We start from the raw sequence: 16171 nt of genomic DNA, 5'->3' as shown, positions 1-16171 counted from the left end.
TATTTTGTTTTTGTATTTGCAGTTTGTTTTCTTTAGCACATTGATTGTTACCCAGTCTCTGTGTGTAGGTTTTCATTGATTCTTTTGTACTTCTTTGTTCTACTGTCAATGCCTGTAGGAAAATGAAGGTGGCAGATATGTACTTAGATATAAAAAATGTTTCAAAATTTGAACTTTCAACAGTCCGCTGGAGGAAATTGGTGAGCCGAGCAGTATCTGTGTGTGTCAATGTATTGTGCCAAAGCCCTGCATCAGGACTTTCGAACAATTCCTTTCCTCCCGTCGACGCTGCTTGACACACTGAGTTCCTCCAGCTGATTGTGTGTGTCTCCCGATTCCAGTGTCTGCCCTCTCTGGTGTTTCTAAGACCAGACCAATCAGCAGATACAGAACTTCTGCCTTTCAGCCAATCATGTTACTTCAGGGATCGCGGGCATTAACGCTCAAAATTCAAAGTAAAGTTCAAAGTAAATTTATAATCAAAGTAAATATATATCACCAAATACAACCCAAGATTCATTTTCTTGCAGGCATTCTCAATAAACCTAATCGAATCAATGAAACACTGCACCAATATGGCAGACAACCAATATGCAAAAGACAACATATGTGCAAATACAAAACAAAAGGAAAAAAATAACAATAATAAATTTTCAGAGAGCCACAATACTAAATACCACTAGAATAGTCTGAAAGTTCCTTGCAATTGAGAAATGAGTGTGCTTGGCCTACCTCGGGTTTTAACAGCATGAGCTGAGAAAAAATAAATAATAATAAATAAGCCATAAATATCGAGAACATGAGATGAGGGAGGAGTCCTTGAAAGTGAGTCCACAGGTTGAGGAAACTTCAGTGGTGGGGCAAATGAAGTCAAGAGAAGTCTTCCCTTCGGGTTCAGGAGCCTGATGGTTGAGGGGTAATAACTGTTCCTGAACATGGTGGCGTGGGTCCTGAGGTTCTTTCACCTTCTTCCTGTTGGCAGCAGTGAGAAGAGAGCAGGGCCTGGGTGCTGGGTATTCCTGATAATGGATGCTGCTTTCCTGCAACAGTGCTCCGTGTAGATGTGTTCAATGGTGGGGAGGGCTTTGCGCATGATGGACTGTGTCATTTCCACTTCTTCATGTAGTATTTTCTGTTGAAGGGCTTTGGTGTTTCCATACCAGGCTATGATGCAGCCAATCAATATACACTCCACCACACATCTATAGACTTTTGTCAAAGTTTTAGATGTCATGCCAAATCTTTGCAAAATGCCTAAAGAAGAAGAGGTGCTGCTGTGCTTTCTTCATAACTGCATTTTTATGCTGGGCCCAGGACAAGTCTTCTGAAATGATAAACTGATGAATTTAAAGTTGTTGACCCTCTCCACTTCTGATCACTCACTGAGGACTGGCTCATGGACCTCTGGTTTCCTCCTCCTGAAGTCAATAATCAGCTCCTTGGTCTTGCTGACATTGAGTAAGAGATTATTGTTGCAGCACCACTCAGCCAGATTTTCAGTCTCCCTCCAGTATGCTGATTCATCACCTCCTTTGATTCATACAATGGTGTCATCAGCAAACTTGAATATGGCATTGGAGCTGCGCTTAGCCACGCAGTCATAAGTCCAAAGCAAGTAGAGCAGGGGACTGAGCACACAGCCCTGTGGTGCACCTGCACTGACGGAAATTGTGGAGAAGATGCTGTTGCCAATCCGAACTGACTGGGGTCTGCAAGTGAGGAAGTCGAGGATCCAATTGCACAAGGAGGTATAGAGACCAAGGTTTTGAAGCTTATTGATTTGTCTTCTTGATGGTGTTTGAATGCCAAACTGTGGTCAATAAAGAGCATCCTGATGTATGCATCTTTGCTGTACAGATGTTCTAGGGTTGAATGAAGGGCCAGTGAAATAGCCTGACATGGATTTGTTGCATTGGTCGGCAAATTGACAATCCCCAATTTTGGACAAAGTGGACATCTTTCTAAACCCTTAGCGACAGCAGTTCAAAATTAACAACATCAGTGAGTCTGGCGTTCCCAATATTCCAGACCGGGCAAGTCCAGCAGATTTCATTACTTGAAGGACATAAGTGAATCTGGCAGGTTATATAACAATCTGGTACATTCCTGGTCTCTGTTCTTAATGCAGCATTTTGATGCAGGTATACAGAAGGCAAGATAGTGGCTCTATTTCATTAGGAGTTTGAAGAGATTTGGCTTGACAACTAAAATACTCGAAAACTTCTACTGTGTACTGCGGAGAGCATTCTGACTGGCCACATAACCGTCTGGTATGCGGGGGAGGTGGGTACTGCACAAGATCAAAATAAGTTGCAGAAACTTGTAAGATTAGTCAGCTCTATCATGAGTACTAGCCTCCATAGTATCCAAGACATCCTGAAGGCGTAGTGCCTTAGGAAGGCAGCGTCCATCATTAAGGATCCCCACCACCAGGCCATGCTCTCTTCTCATTGTTACCCTCAGGAAGGAGGTACAGAAGCCTGAAGGCACACACTCAGCGATTCAGAAACAGCTTCTTCCCCTCTGCCATCCGATTCCTAAATGGACATTGAACCCATGAACACTACCTCACTATTTTTTAATTTCTGTTTTTTTTTGCACCACTTATTTTAACTGAACAATTTAATAGACAAATATATACTTAATGTAACATAGTTTTTTCTCCATATTTACTTATAAATGTATTTCATTGTACTGCTGATGTAAAGATAACAAATTTCACAACATACGCCAGTGATAATAAATCTGATTCTAACTCTGATTCTGAACTCTGTTTACGTAGATTTATTCAATCAATGTCCTCAACTGCTGAAGGGTAAACTGCACTTGAATTAGTGAAGCCCTCTGGACTCTGGGCTAGCAACTTTACTGCTGAAGTAAAATCAAAGTGTCAGATTTATGGAGCTTGTCCCGATTAACCAGGCAATCAATGTTTTGTGCCGGATCAGCCCTGTCTTCTCCACAGGATGCGAGCAATAATGGAAGGTGACAGATGTTGAAAGAGTACAAGGAGGTTGCCAGGAGTTGAGGACCTGAATTCTATGAGTTATAGGGAAAAGTTAGGACTTTATTTCCTAGCGATTATGAGATTTGATAGAGGGGTACAGAATTACGAGGGTATAGATCCGGTAAATACAAGCAGGCTTTTCCCACTGAGGTTGCGTGGGACTAGAGCTGGAGGTGACGAGTTAAAGGTGAAAGGTGAAATGTTAAGAGGAACATGGGGGGAACTTCTTCACTCAGAGGGTGATGAGAGTGTAGAATGAGCTGATATGGGTTTGATTGCAACACTTACGAGTATTTAGGATGGGTACATGGATGGGAGGGTTATAAAGGGCTGTGTCCCAGCTGCAGGTCAATGGGACTAGGTCGATTAATAGTTCAGCATAGACTAGAGGGGCCAAAGGGCCTGTTTCTGTGCTGTAGTGTTACACGACTTTCTGACTATTCTGTGTTATGCTGCGTTGACTCAGGGAGCCCTTGGGCTTTTGTAGTCGGACTCTCATTATTAGAAGTCTGAGTCCTCTGCAGGGGATCCGTGACCCTGTGTGGACGACAACCATTTGTAAAACTAATCAGACTCCAAAATCCCCATTGCAACAGCAAACCATTAGACTACAAGATACACTTTCAGTAAGACAAGACCATAAGACATAGGAGCAGAATTAGGCCATGTGACCCATCAAGTCTGCTCCCCATTCCACCATGGCTGATTTATTATCCCTCTCAACACCATTAAATTTTGAAGACTTGATTCAATGCAAATGTGCATCCAGAAAATGAACCGCATAGAGAAAAAATTGTGGGGGGAAATATAAATGAAGAAGAAAGCTTTAAAACTATTAGATAATATTTTTAAAATATGTTCCTGTAATAATTAGAACTTGAAGGTCTGAGCCTCAACAATTCTAAACATTTATTTTGAGCGTCAGAGAGGCAGTATGGTGGTAATCATATGCATCACATTGTTAATGGTTCATATATATCGGATCAGATAGTTTCTAACTTTTCTTGGTGTTTTTAAAGGTTATCTGTCTCACATACACTACTCTGTGTGGCATTGAAGTCCATCGAATTCTTAGACACAGAGGGTCAAGAGATCCTTTCATTTGGGGAAGAATAGACGTGTTAGGGACACTCGGCTGGCTTTGTGTGAGATTGTCCTGTCTCAGAAATGTGACTGAGTGGAAGTGGCTACACAAGGTGTGTGCAAATGAAGTCATCCCTACCCATCTACCATCTTAGTCCAGCTCTTCATTACCAAACACAGATTTGTCTCAGGATCACGAGAGGCTGCAGAGGGTTGTAGTCTCAGACAGCTCCATCAGGGGCATAACCCTCCCCACTATTGGGGACATCTTCAAGAGGCGTCATCCACCACTAAAGATGCTCACCATCCAAGCCATGCCTTCTTCTCATTGCTACAATCAGAGCATGAAGACCCTCACTTGGCACTTTAGCGTTAGCTTCTGTCCCACTGTCAATAGACTTTAGAATGGTCCATGAACCCACAGACATTACCTTACCGTTCCTGTTATTTATCAACTCAGTCCGACGATGTGCCCTCAAGCCCTCAAGAGCCCTTACCTCTGATGCCAATATTTTCAACCCACAACTTACTAATCCAAACTGTATGTCTTTGTAATGTGGGAGGAGACTGGAGCACTCAGAGGAAACCCAAGCAGTCATGAGGAGAACGTACAGGAGGCTGCAGAAATTGACCCCGATCCCACAGTTGGCACTGTAATAGCATTATGCTAACCACTACATTACAATGCTTCAAGAAGGCAGCATCCAACTGTAAGGACACTCATCAGCCGGTACATACCCTCTTCTCGTTACTACCATAGGGGAGAAGGGAAAACACACCACGTTGGAGAGTGACATATTGGCTCAAACAGCAGACTGATTAATGGCTCAGTAGACAAGTTTAATGCTGACTCATCTCGTTCCGGATGCTGGCTCTGCTGGTGTGAGACCTGATGTCATTCCCTGCTGATCTGAATTCCTTTGAAGTCACTTTGTTATTAACCAGTTTGGAGGAGAAACCAGCCTCTGAGTGAAGAGGTTCCCCCACATGTTCCCCTTTAATATTTCACCTTTCACCCTTAACCTATGACTTCTAGTTGTAGTTTCACCCAACCTCAGTGGGGAAAAACCTGCTTGCAGTTACCCTATCTATAACCACTCATCAGTTAATATATCGCATAATCTATACCACTCATAATTTTGTTTAGCTGAAGTAAATTTCATTAAGGTGCTGATATTGAAAGGGGATGCACTCTGCTGAACTCCCTCCATCTCTCTGATCTTCCTCTATGAACCAGAGAAAGTAAATCCCAAAGGGTTCTTAATTTGAAATGAGCTGCCTTACAGAAACTTCCTTCCCCAGACAGCCACTATATTTAATAATACATGTGGATTTCCAAATATGAAAATGAAATCTCTGAAATCCTTTTGATTAAAATCGAAATTCTGAAATGTCTAGCTGTGCTGTAAGGAGTGAGAGTAGATCTGTACACAATGCCCATGCCGCCACACCTAATGAGAATCAAATTAACAAATCACTCAAAATGGGCAGGGGGGAACAGGGGGATCTTGTTCAAAACTTTTCCACTTAAATACTTACTTTTTTAAATTTAGGGGTACAGCATGCTCATAGGCCCTTCTGGTCCAACGAGCCTGAGCTGCTTAATTAACCTACTAATCTCTGGATGGTGGGAGGAAATCCATGCAGTTTTGGGGAGAACGTACAAACAGTCAGCAGTGGGAATTGAACCCGAGTTGCTGATACTGCAATGTGTTACACTATTGGTTACACCACTGTGCTGCCCAAGCAATAGTGTGTGGATATCAAAGGCTGAATTTCAGACAAAACGCTCCAGGTCTTTCAGGTAGAATATCAATCTCTTGAAATTTTTAAATCTGTGGAAGGTATTGCAAAGCATTGAACAGCCAGAGCTGGTGTGGGACTGGTACTCAGCTGATGTCAATTGCAAGAATGAGTTCCTGCATTGGAATTGCAGCTGGACTTCCAATCAGACACAGTTTATTACCTGCTGTGTTTTTCAGGACTCCTCCTGCTGTCCCACCCAATAACGATATCAATCATCTCCGGCCTTCCTGACAGAGGCTCGCAGACCAAGGACCATGAGTGCAGAAACTGAATGAAAAGCAGCAGGTAATTGTTCATGGCTTATTCGTAATGGCACTGAGAAAGACGGCACAAAGTTAGGTCATTCAGCCCATCGAGTCCATGTTGACCATCAAGCGCCTTTTGGAACTGTCCTACAGTGATGACATATTTATGTATTTAGAGCAGGTTTCCCAACCTTTTTTACACCAAGGACCCCTGTCATTAACCGAGGGGTCCATGGCCCCAGAATGGGAACCCTGACTTAGAAATACAGCGCAGAATAGGCCCTTCCAGCTCTTCGAAGCCTTGCCGCCTAGCAACCCCCGATTTTAACCCTAGCCTAATCACAGGACAATTTACAATGAGCAATTAACCTACTAACTGGTACGTCGTTGGACTGTGGGAGGAAATTGGAGCACCTGGAGAAAATCCATGCATTCCGCAGGGAGAACGTACAAACTCCTGACAGAGGATGCTGGAATTGAATTCCGAACTCCGTTGGCCCAAGCTGTAATAGTGTCGTGTTAACCACTACGTTACTGTGGTGCCCGTTGTATATTAAACTCGACATGCTCCTATCTGTTCCTAATATATTCTGCCACTTGCCTAACTCTGAGGGCATTTTTTACAATAGCCAATCAATCTACCAACTCACGATTCTTTGATAAGTGGGAAGAAAGTAGAGAACCCCAAGGAAAGGTTCTTGATTAGTAAGGGTGTCAAAGGTTACGGGGGGAAGGCAGGAGAATGGGGTTGAGAGGGATAATAAATCAACCATGATGGAATGGCAGAACAGACTCGATGGGCCGAATGGTGGAATTCTGCTCCTATGTCTTATGGTCTCATGAAAGATGCTGGAAGTCATCCATCAAAGAACAAATAATAAACCATTTAGCCATAATCAGACCTCTTCAGGATGGTTTTATGAGAGGTAAATCCTGTTCGAAAAAATTTTCTTAAGTTCTCTGAGGATTTAACAGGGATAGTTGATAGAGGGACACCTGTAGATGTAGTATATATAGATTCCCAAAAGGCATTTGATGTAAGAGGGCGATGTGTAGTTTTAAACCCAAAGGTGTTGGTGGAAGTGTGCTGGAATGGAGTGAAAACTAGCTGGCAGACAGGGAACAGAGAGTTGGGATTACTTTGCATTCTCAGGTAGCGGGACGTAACTGGTTGGGTGCCCCCAGACATCGGTTCACACCGATGACCTGAAGGAGGAAACAGATTATTTCTGATAATATCAAAGGAGGTAAGGGACAAGAGGTTTAAAGGGGATCTGAAGAAGGATGTTTGTGAGCTGAAATGCACTGCCTGAAGTGGTGGTGGGTGCAGAGACATTTATACTGAGGAGTAGATGGTGAAGAACAAAATACCTGTACAGGGAAATGGGATTAGTACAGATCGGTACAGCAGGGGTGTGTAGGGCTGAAGGGTCTTTTCCTCTGCTATCTCATTGGTGACTTAATGAATAGTCCCTCTCTTCCTCAAGGGTTTTCAATTTGTCCCCGGTTCGATGAATTAAGTATGCATGTTGATAACAATTTGGAGCTTGACTGATGAATAGACAGCATAAAAATGAAAGATGTCGAGTGGTAGGTGCAAGGAATACACTGTTGGGACAGGCGAGAGAAGCACAGGAAACTTCAAAGACTTAGATGGGCATCACTCATCATTATTATGTGCTGTGTTCTATGATGTAAGTGATCATGGTCCCATGGCCATGAATGTTCTTGGCAATTTTTTCTGCAGAAGTGGTTTGCCGATGCCGCCTTCTGGGCACTGTCTTTACAAGGTGGGTGACCCCAGTCATTAACAATACTCTTCAGAGACTGTGTGCCTGGTGTTAGTGGTTGCATAACCAGGACTTGTGATATTGTGATATGCATCAGCTGCTCATACGACCATCCACCATCTACTCCCATGGTTTCACATGACCCTGATCGGGGGGCTAAGTAGGTGCTACACCTTGCCCAAGGGTGACTTGCAGGCTAGCAGGGGAAAGGAGTGCTTTACATCTCCTTGGTAGAGACATACCTCTACCCCATTTAGATAAGCAAAATGAATTTTAAAAAATGGAAGGCTACGTGGTGTGTGGGAGAGAAGGGTGAGATTGATCATGGAGTTGGTTTACATAGGTCAGCACAACATAATGGGCCAAAGGGCCTGTACTGTGGCTTACTGTTCTATTTGCTATGCTCCAGAATTAGAGGGCATAAGTTAAAGGTGAGAATAGAGAAATTTAAAGGATGCAGGAAAAATAGAGGGTTATGGCCATTGTGGGAGGAAAGGGTTAGAATAATTGTGAATATGTTTATACAAGTTGGAACAACATTGTGGGCTGAAAGGCCTGTACTGTACTGTACTGTACTGCTCTATATTCTATAAAATGCTCCACAGGCCAGGTAACGTTGGTGGAGAGAGAAGTAGAGATCCACCCCGGTGTGTTTTCATTGTAGCAGAATACAGGACTCTGATGGTACAATCCCACTCCAGTTACCCGAGCCTGGTGCCATTGTCCGCAGAAAACGTCTCAGGTCATCAGCCGCGGATGTAGAAATTGCCAGTGTGTGAGAGCAGGATTTGTACAATCAGCAGCAGCTCATATTGAAAGATATATTTTATAAAGAGCCAGACTTCACTTTGACTAAACACGAGAGGCCTTTTCTTTCCACTGATCATGCATTGTGCTTGCAAACAGGAAGGATTTTGTTCGAGTTAGCAGTTTGAAAACAGCCCCTTGTAAGGTAGCAGCTTTGACGATGACGGAAACAGCCAAGTATTCATTATGTTGTACAAATCTTCAAATGAAGCCAGCTGTGGAATGCCCAATTATATTAGTGACAAGAATATGCTTTAATGGATGGCTGTGTAAATTCTTTGGTAATAAGACAAAGAGAAATCAAAAGTATGTACTGATTTATGGGAAGTGTAAAACACAGGGTTGTTTTCCATCTGTTTGTCAAAAGTATCAAATCTTCATAAATGTTGTCTGACAGGAAGGTACAGATGAAACAATATTTATGCATCAGAACATGTCAAGCGAATCCATTATATTCTGTAATAAAAACAAAAAAAACATTTTGCAGATCAGGCAATATTTGCAGAGAAAGAAACAGAATGAATATTTCAGGTCACAGATATTTTCTGTCCCTGCCCTGAACCTCTGGATTTCCTTAAAAGCTCAATCTGACAAAGCAAGAGTCACCTTTTTCTAAAATACTCAAGTGGTTCCCAGCAAAATAGGCCATGGTAGTGTAGCGGTTAGTGCAAATCTATTGCAGCTCAGGGCATCGGAGTTTGGAGTTCAATTCTGACGTCCTCCGTAAGCAAGATTGTACATCCTTCTCGTTTGTGTGTAGGTTTCTTCCAGGTGCCCCGGGTTCCTCCCACAGTCCAAAGATGAACAGTTAATCGAGCTAGGGTTAAATTGTTGGCAGTGCCCCTTCAAGAGCCAGAAGCTTTGTTCCACGCTGTACGAGGGGTGATTGATAAGTTTGTGGCCTAGGGTAGAAGGAGTCAATTCTAGAAAACCACATAGCCTCCCCCTACATGTACACATTTAGTCCAGCGGTCGTGGAGCATACGGATCCTTTCTTTGTAGAAGTGGTCCACAGCAGGGGTGATTGATAAGTTCGTGGCCTAAGGTAGAAGGAGATGAGTTATTAACCTCAAACTTTCTGCATTACCACTCAAAGAGTTGAACTGCAAGTGCATGTAACGAGAGCAGCTTGGACCTTCAGGTGGTCCGCAGCAGGGGTGATTAATAAGTTTGTGGCCTAAGGTGGAAGGAGATGAGTTATACAGCCCTCGTTACATGCACGTGCGGTTCAACTCCTTGAGTGAAAATGCAGAAGGTTTGAAGTTTCTCCTCAGCTCCTTCTACTTTAGACCATGAACTTAGCAACCACCCCTGCTGTGGACCATCTGGAGGTCCAAGAAGTCGACTTCTACAAAGAAGGGATCCGTATGCTCTACGATCGCTGGACTAAGTGTGTAAATGTAGGAAAAATAAATGTGTTAGGTTTTCAAAAATTGACTCCTTCTACCTTAGGCCATGAACTTATTAATCACCCCTCGTATCTCTAAATAAATAAATGTCTAGAGTCAATATAACTATTTCTTCATTGTGAAAATTTGGCTTGCAGTGACTTAATGGGCAACAGTCTTGCCTCCAGTTATGGGTTCAAAGACCCAAAAGAAAAACCTCAGGCTGGCATTCCAGTGAGAGACGTACATGGTACTGTCGAAGATGCTTCTATTGGATGAGACTTTAAAACAAGATGCTATCATTTCTATCGAATAGGTTCCAAAAACCCCCTAAAGATGGGGAAGTTCTTCTTGGTGCCCTGAACAGTGCTGCTCCCTCAGTCAGCCAACGTTTGGTTGTCATGGGACCTTGCCGCACACCTAAAGATAAAGATTAAAGATTAGCGTTATTTGTCACACGTATATTGAAACATCAAAACATACAATGAAATGTGTCATTTGTAATGACTAACATAGTCTGAGGTTGTGCTGGGGGCAGCCCACAAGTATTGACATGCTTCCAGTAACAAAATAGCATGCCCACAAGTTTCTGACCCTAACCTGGCCATCTTACGGATGTGGAAGAAGACCCATTCAGTCATGGGAAGAATCAGAATCACATTTGATATCACTGGCATGCGTTGGGAAATTTGTTGACTTAGCGGCAGCAGTACAATGCAAAACATGATAATATAGGGAAAAATAAGTCAATTACAGTAAGTACATATATGTATATTAATTAGCTAAATTTAAAATAGTGCAAAAACAGAAATAATATAAAAAAGTGAGGTAGTGCTCCTGGTTTTTTTTAAGATTATGAGAACACTCAGTCCTCTTTTATTGTCATTTAGAAATGCATACATGCATTAAGAAATGATACGATGTTCCTCCAAAGTGATATCACAGAAAAACAGGACAAACCAAAGACTAACACTGACAGAACCACATAATTATAACATATAGTTACAGCAGTGCAAAGCAATACCGTAATTTGATAAAGAACAAACCATGGGCACGGTAAAAAAAAAAGTCTCAAGTCCCGATGGACTCCCAGTTTAATGTCCATTTAGGAATCGGATGGCAGAGGGGAAGAAGCTGCTCCTGAATCGCTGAGTGGGTGCCTTCAGGCTTCTGTATCTCCTACCTGATGGTAACAATGAGAGGAGGGCATGTACTGGGTGATGCGAATCCTTAAGAACAGATGTTGCTTTTCTGAGGTGCTTCTTTCTTGAAGATGTCTCGGTTACTGCAGCAGCTAGAGCTCAAGAACTTACAAACCTCTTATAAACAGCAGCCAGTGTCACTGGCACTGTCAAGCGTTATGCTAACATGCTATATCCTATGTTACAGAATATCCAACTGGTTCTCCTAGATCTGCTTGGCATACCATAGCCCCTGATTCCAGTGACACATCGAGGGGGGGGCGCTAAGAAAGCACGTGGAGATGACCTGACCCACCCAACTGAAGATGCTTGCAATCTCTCAACACTTAACCTCTCCACTTAGCTCACTGGTCTACCAGTTACAATGTGTCCATAACCATTCAGTAACGCAGGGAGAGTTGTTGTCACACGTACACTGAAACATGCAGTGAAATGCATTGATTTACGTCGATGACCAAAGCAGATTGGTAATGTACTGAGGGCAGCTCACAAATGCCACCATGCTTCAGCCACACACATAGCATGCCCACAAGTCACTAACCCTATTCTGTACATCTTTGGAATGTGGGAGGAAACTGGAGCACCCAACAGAAACCTACTTGGTGTCAGGAAGACATAAAAGCTCCTTACAGACAGCAGCGGGAATCGAACCGGATTTTCTGATTTCTCGCACCGTAATGCATTACACTTAATGCTATGCTGCCGTGTCACCCAACCCTATTTGAATTGGTTATAAATCCCAAGAAATATCTTTAAAACGGGATGAAGATTCTATATTTTTCATCTGTACACAGTATTTCTTCTGTTTAAATAATGCATTTCTCATTTCCAATTCAAAGCTTTGAATTAGAATAAGAATCAGAATCACTTACATATGTTGTCAGTACAGTGCATATATAAAAAACTATAAATTATAATTAAAAAATTAAATTAAATAAGTCGTGCAAAATAGTGAGGTGGTGTTCATGGGTTGAATCGTTGTCCATTCAGGAATCTGATGACAGAGGGGAGAAAGCTGTTCCTGACATATTGAGTGTGTGTCTTCAGGCTCCTGTACCTTGCTCTTGATGGTAGCAATGAATAACAATAAGCTTTAAATAAATACTTAATATGTTTCCCTTTTAACAGCACCACCTGTTACTTTGAAAACAAGCAGATTCATTAGACAGGGTTCTGTTCTATAACACAGCATAAACCTATCTTGGTTCACAAAGCCCCCCAAAGTAAAAGGAGGTCTCAAGTTTTTCTTTTGACATAGAGATGAGTACAAACAGAGTGAGATTCAGTAGAGCCTGTCTGTAAAAAGGCTACTGCTGGTGACTTTATTTTAGCACAGATTTACATTGAAATGGGAAAATTTAATCCATCCAGATTGAATCTTTTATTTGTGCTGACTGACAAAACCCTACGGGTGATCATTGTCCATGACTGCAAATCCTTTCCTTGATTTGAAGAGCTTGAAGTGGTATACATGTTATATGAGAGGGAATGGGGAAGATGCCGTAAGATAATGCCTTTAAGCTGCTCATTTTCTCTGCTATGCGATTGTTCTATGTTTCTGCGTCTGTTCCGAAGGCCGGGGTTTAACACTTTGCTCTCTTATTCATCATTCATTGACTCACCGACGATTCCATTTCTCTAACATCAGTCATTAATTGGTTTAAACTCCTAACACGGAGTCCTGAAGTTTGATAGTTTATGCAATTCATCTTAGACTTGCACTGAAATCATTTTGTTGTGTTTACGCTGCAGCTTGTAAAATATTCTGTTTTTCAACTAGAGGATAATTTTTAAGAATGTACTAATGTTGCATAGAAAATCACAGATTGGATTAATTATCCTCCTTGGTATTTAACTTTGATTTCATACATAGTTTGTGTTTGTGTGCATGTGCATGTGGGTGTGTAGGTATGGGCTTGTGGGGTCTGTCTGTATGTGTGTTCATTAGTGAAATTTCCTTGTCCATACAGGAGCAGGAGAAAGATGAAGCACTACCCAGAAAGACAGGTTGATATCTCCCCCTTCCCTCTCCCCCCTTCCCTCTCCCCCCTTCCCTCTCCCCCCTTCCCTCTCCCCCCTTCCCTCTCCCCCCTTCCCTCTCCCCCCTTCCCTCTCCCCCCTTCCCTCTCCCCCTTCCCTCTCCCCCTTCCCTCTCCCCCTTCCCTCTTCCCCCTCTCTCCCCCCTCTCTCCCCCCCTCTCTCCCCCCCCTCTCTCCCCCCCCCTCTCCCCCCCTCTCTCCCCCCCCTCTCTCCCCCCCCTCTCTCCCCCCCCTCTCTCCCCCCCCTCTCTCCCCCCCCTCTCTCCCCTCCCTCTCCCCCCCCTCTCTCCCCTCCCTCTCCCCCCCCTCTCTCCCCCCCTCTCTCCCCCCCCTCTCTCCCCCCCCTCTCTCCCCCCCCTCTCTCCCCCCCTCTCTCCCCCCCCTCTCTCCCCCCCCTCTCTCCCCCTCCCCCCCCTCCCCCCCCTCCCCCCTCTCTCCCCTCCTCTCTCCCCCCCTCTACCCCCCCTCTCTCCCCCCCTCTCTCCCCCCCTCTCTCCCCCCCCTCTCTCCCCCCTCTCTCCCCCCCCTCTCTCCCCCCCCTCTCTCTCCCCCCCTCTCTCTCCCCCCCTCTCTCTCCCCCCCCTCTCTCTCCCCCCCCTCTCTCTCCCCCCCCTCCCCCCCCTCTCCCCCCCCTCTCCCCCCCCTCTCCCCCCCCTCTCTCCCCCCCCTCTCTCCCCCCCCTCTCTCCCCCCCCCTCTCTCTCTCCCCCCCCTCTCTCTCCCCCCCTCTCTCTCCCCCCCCCTCTCCCCCCCTCTCTCCCCCCCCTCTCCCCCCCCTCTCTCCCCCCCCCTCTCCCCCCCCTCTCTCCCCCCCCTCTCCCCCCCCCTCTCCCCCCCCTCTCCCCCCCCTCTCCCCCCCCCCTCTCCCCCCCCCCTCTCCCCCCCCTCTCCCCCCCCTCTCTCTCCCCCCCCTCTCTCTCTCCCTCCCCTCTCTCTCCCCTCCCTCCCCTCTCTCTCCCCCCCTCTCTCTCTCTCATTCTTTCCCCCCACCTCTCTCTCTCACACATTTGCAGCATTATTTTACAATGTCTATTCACAGTGAGTAAGGTTCTGCATCAGACGCTGCTCATTAGAATGTTTGCTGTATGTTAACAATTAATATAAAGAGTAAGATAGTAATCATTTTCTTTGTTTTTTTTCTATTATCAGCAGTCATTTGTGTACATTGTCTGTTTATCGATTACAATCCACACACAGATGTCAGGTCTCTTACTTGATGTTGTTTTGTATGGAAAGGCTGCCCTTCATTACCCGCTCATGCCAAAGATGAACATTGGCCTCTACAGAGTCACCAGGGTTTGAAGCTCATTCTGTGCAAATCCAGTTCAATGTCCTGGTCAGACAAGTAACACGAAAGGAGATTGTTGGCTCCTTAGAGGGTTCGAGACAGGAGATTGTTGGATCTCTGGAGGGTTTGAGACAGGAAATTGTTGGATCTCTGGAGGGTTCGAGACAGGAAATTGTTGGATCTCTGGAGGGTTCGAGACAGGAAATTGTTGGATCTCTGGAGGGTTCGAGACAGGAAATCGTTGGATCTCTGGAGGGTTGGAGACGGGAGTTTGTTGGATCTCTGGAGGGTTCGAGACAGGAAATTGTTGGATCTCTGGAGGGTTCGAGACAGGAAATTGTTGGATCTCTGGAGGGTTTGAGACAGGAAATTGTTGGATCTCTGGAGGGTTCGAGACAGGAAATTGTTGGATCTCTGGAGGGTTCGAGACAGGAAATCGTTGGATCTCTGGAGGGTTGGAGACGGGAGTTTGTTGGATCTCTGGAGGGTTCGAGACAGGAAATTGTTGGATCTCTGGAGGGTTCGAGACAGGAAATTGTTGGATCTCTGGAGGGTTTGAGACAGAAGATTGTTGGATCTCTGGAGGGTTTGAGACAGAAGATTGTTGGATCTCTGGAGGGTTTGAGACAGAAGATTGTTGGATCTCTGGAGGGTTTGAGACAGAAGATTGTTGGATCTCTGGAGGGTTTGAGACAGAAGATTGTTGGATCTCTGGAGGGTTTGAGACAGAAGATTGTTGGATCTCTGGAGGGTTTGAGACAGAAGATTGTTGGATCTCTGGAAGGTTCGAGACGGGAGTTTGTTGGCCTCAGAGGGTTAATGTCAGGGAAGTGTATACAGTATACATCCTGAAATTCTTTTTCTTCGCAACCATCCATGAAAACAGAGGAGTGCCTCGAAGAATGAATGACAGTTAAAAGTTAGAACCCCAAAGCCCCCCCCAGCTCCCCGCCCACATGTAAGCAGCAGCAAACCAACGATCCCCCCACCCCCACCAACAAAAAAATCATTGGCATCCCCAACGAGCACTCGAGCGTGCAGCAAAGCATCAATTAAGACACAGACTTGCAGTACCCCAAAGACTACTCGTTCACCTGGTATTCGACATATCACGGGCTCTCTCTCTCTCCCGAATAAAGAAAAAGGAGGTGTCTCTGTTTCACAGCGAGAGGGGAGACGTAACAAACAACACCCTGATTTACGAAGTTAGAAGTCTGTTGTATTGCTTTTTCCGAGCTCTGGGCCCAAAGATGTTGGGTCTCTGGGCACGCAACCACTAGCCAGCTTGCTGCTTTCGATCTTCTGTGTACTCCCATGGCACACCAGGTTCCTGCGGAGGCACTGACCACCGGTTCGTCTACCTCCAGAGCCACGAAATTCCAATAACCCTGAAGGCGCGCTAATCTTCTAGGCCACGTCTTTGGTGTATCAAATAGTAGCCTGTCGTGAGACCCCAAGAGCGAGTCCCATACACACAAGGAACTGAAGTCAGCGTGCAACTCCAGGTCAGGGTCTAA

Source organism: Mobula birostris, chromosome 23 (assembly GCF_030028105.1).
Source record: "Mobula birostris isolate sMobBir1 chromosome 23, sMobBir1.hap1, whole genome shotgun sequence".
Classification (NCBI taxonomy): domain Eukaryota; kingdom Metazoa; phylum Chordata; class Chondrichthyes; order Myliobatiformes; family Myliobatidae; genus Mobula; species Mobula birostris.
Note: the sequence above shows the minus strand (reverse complement) of the source record.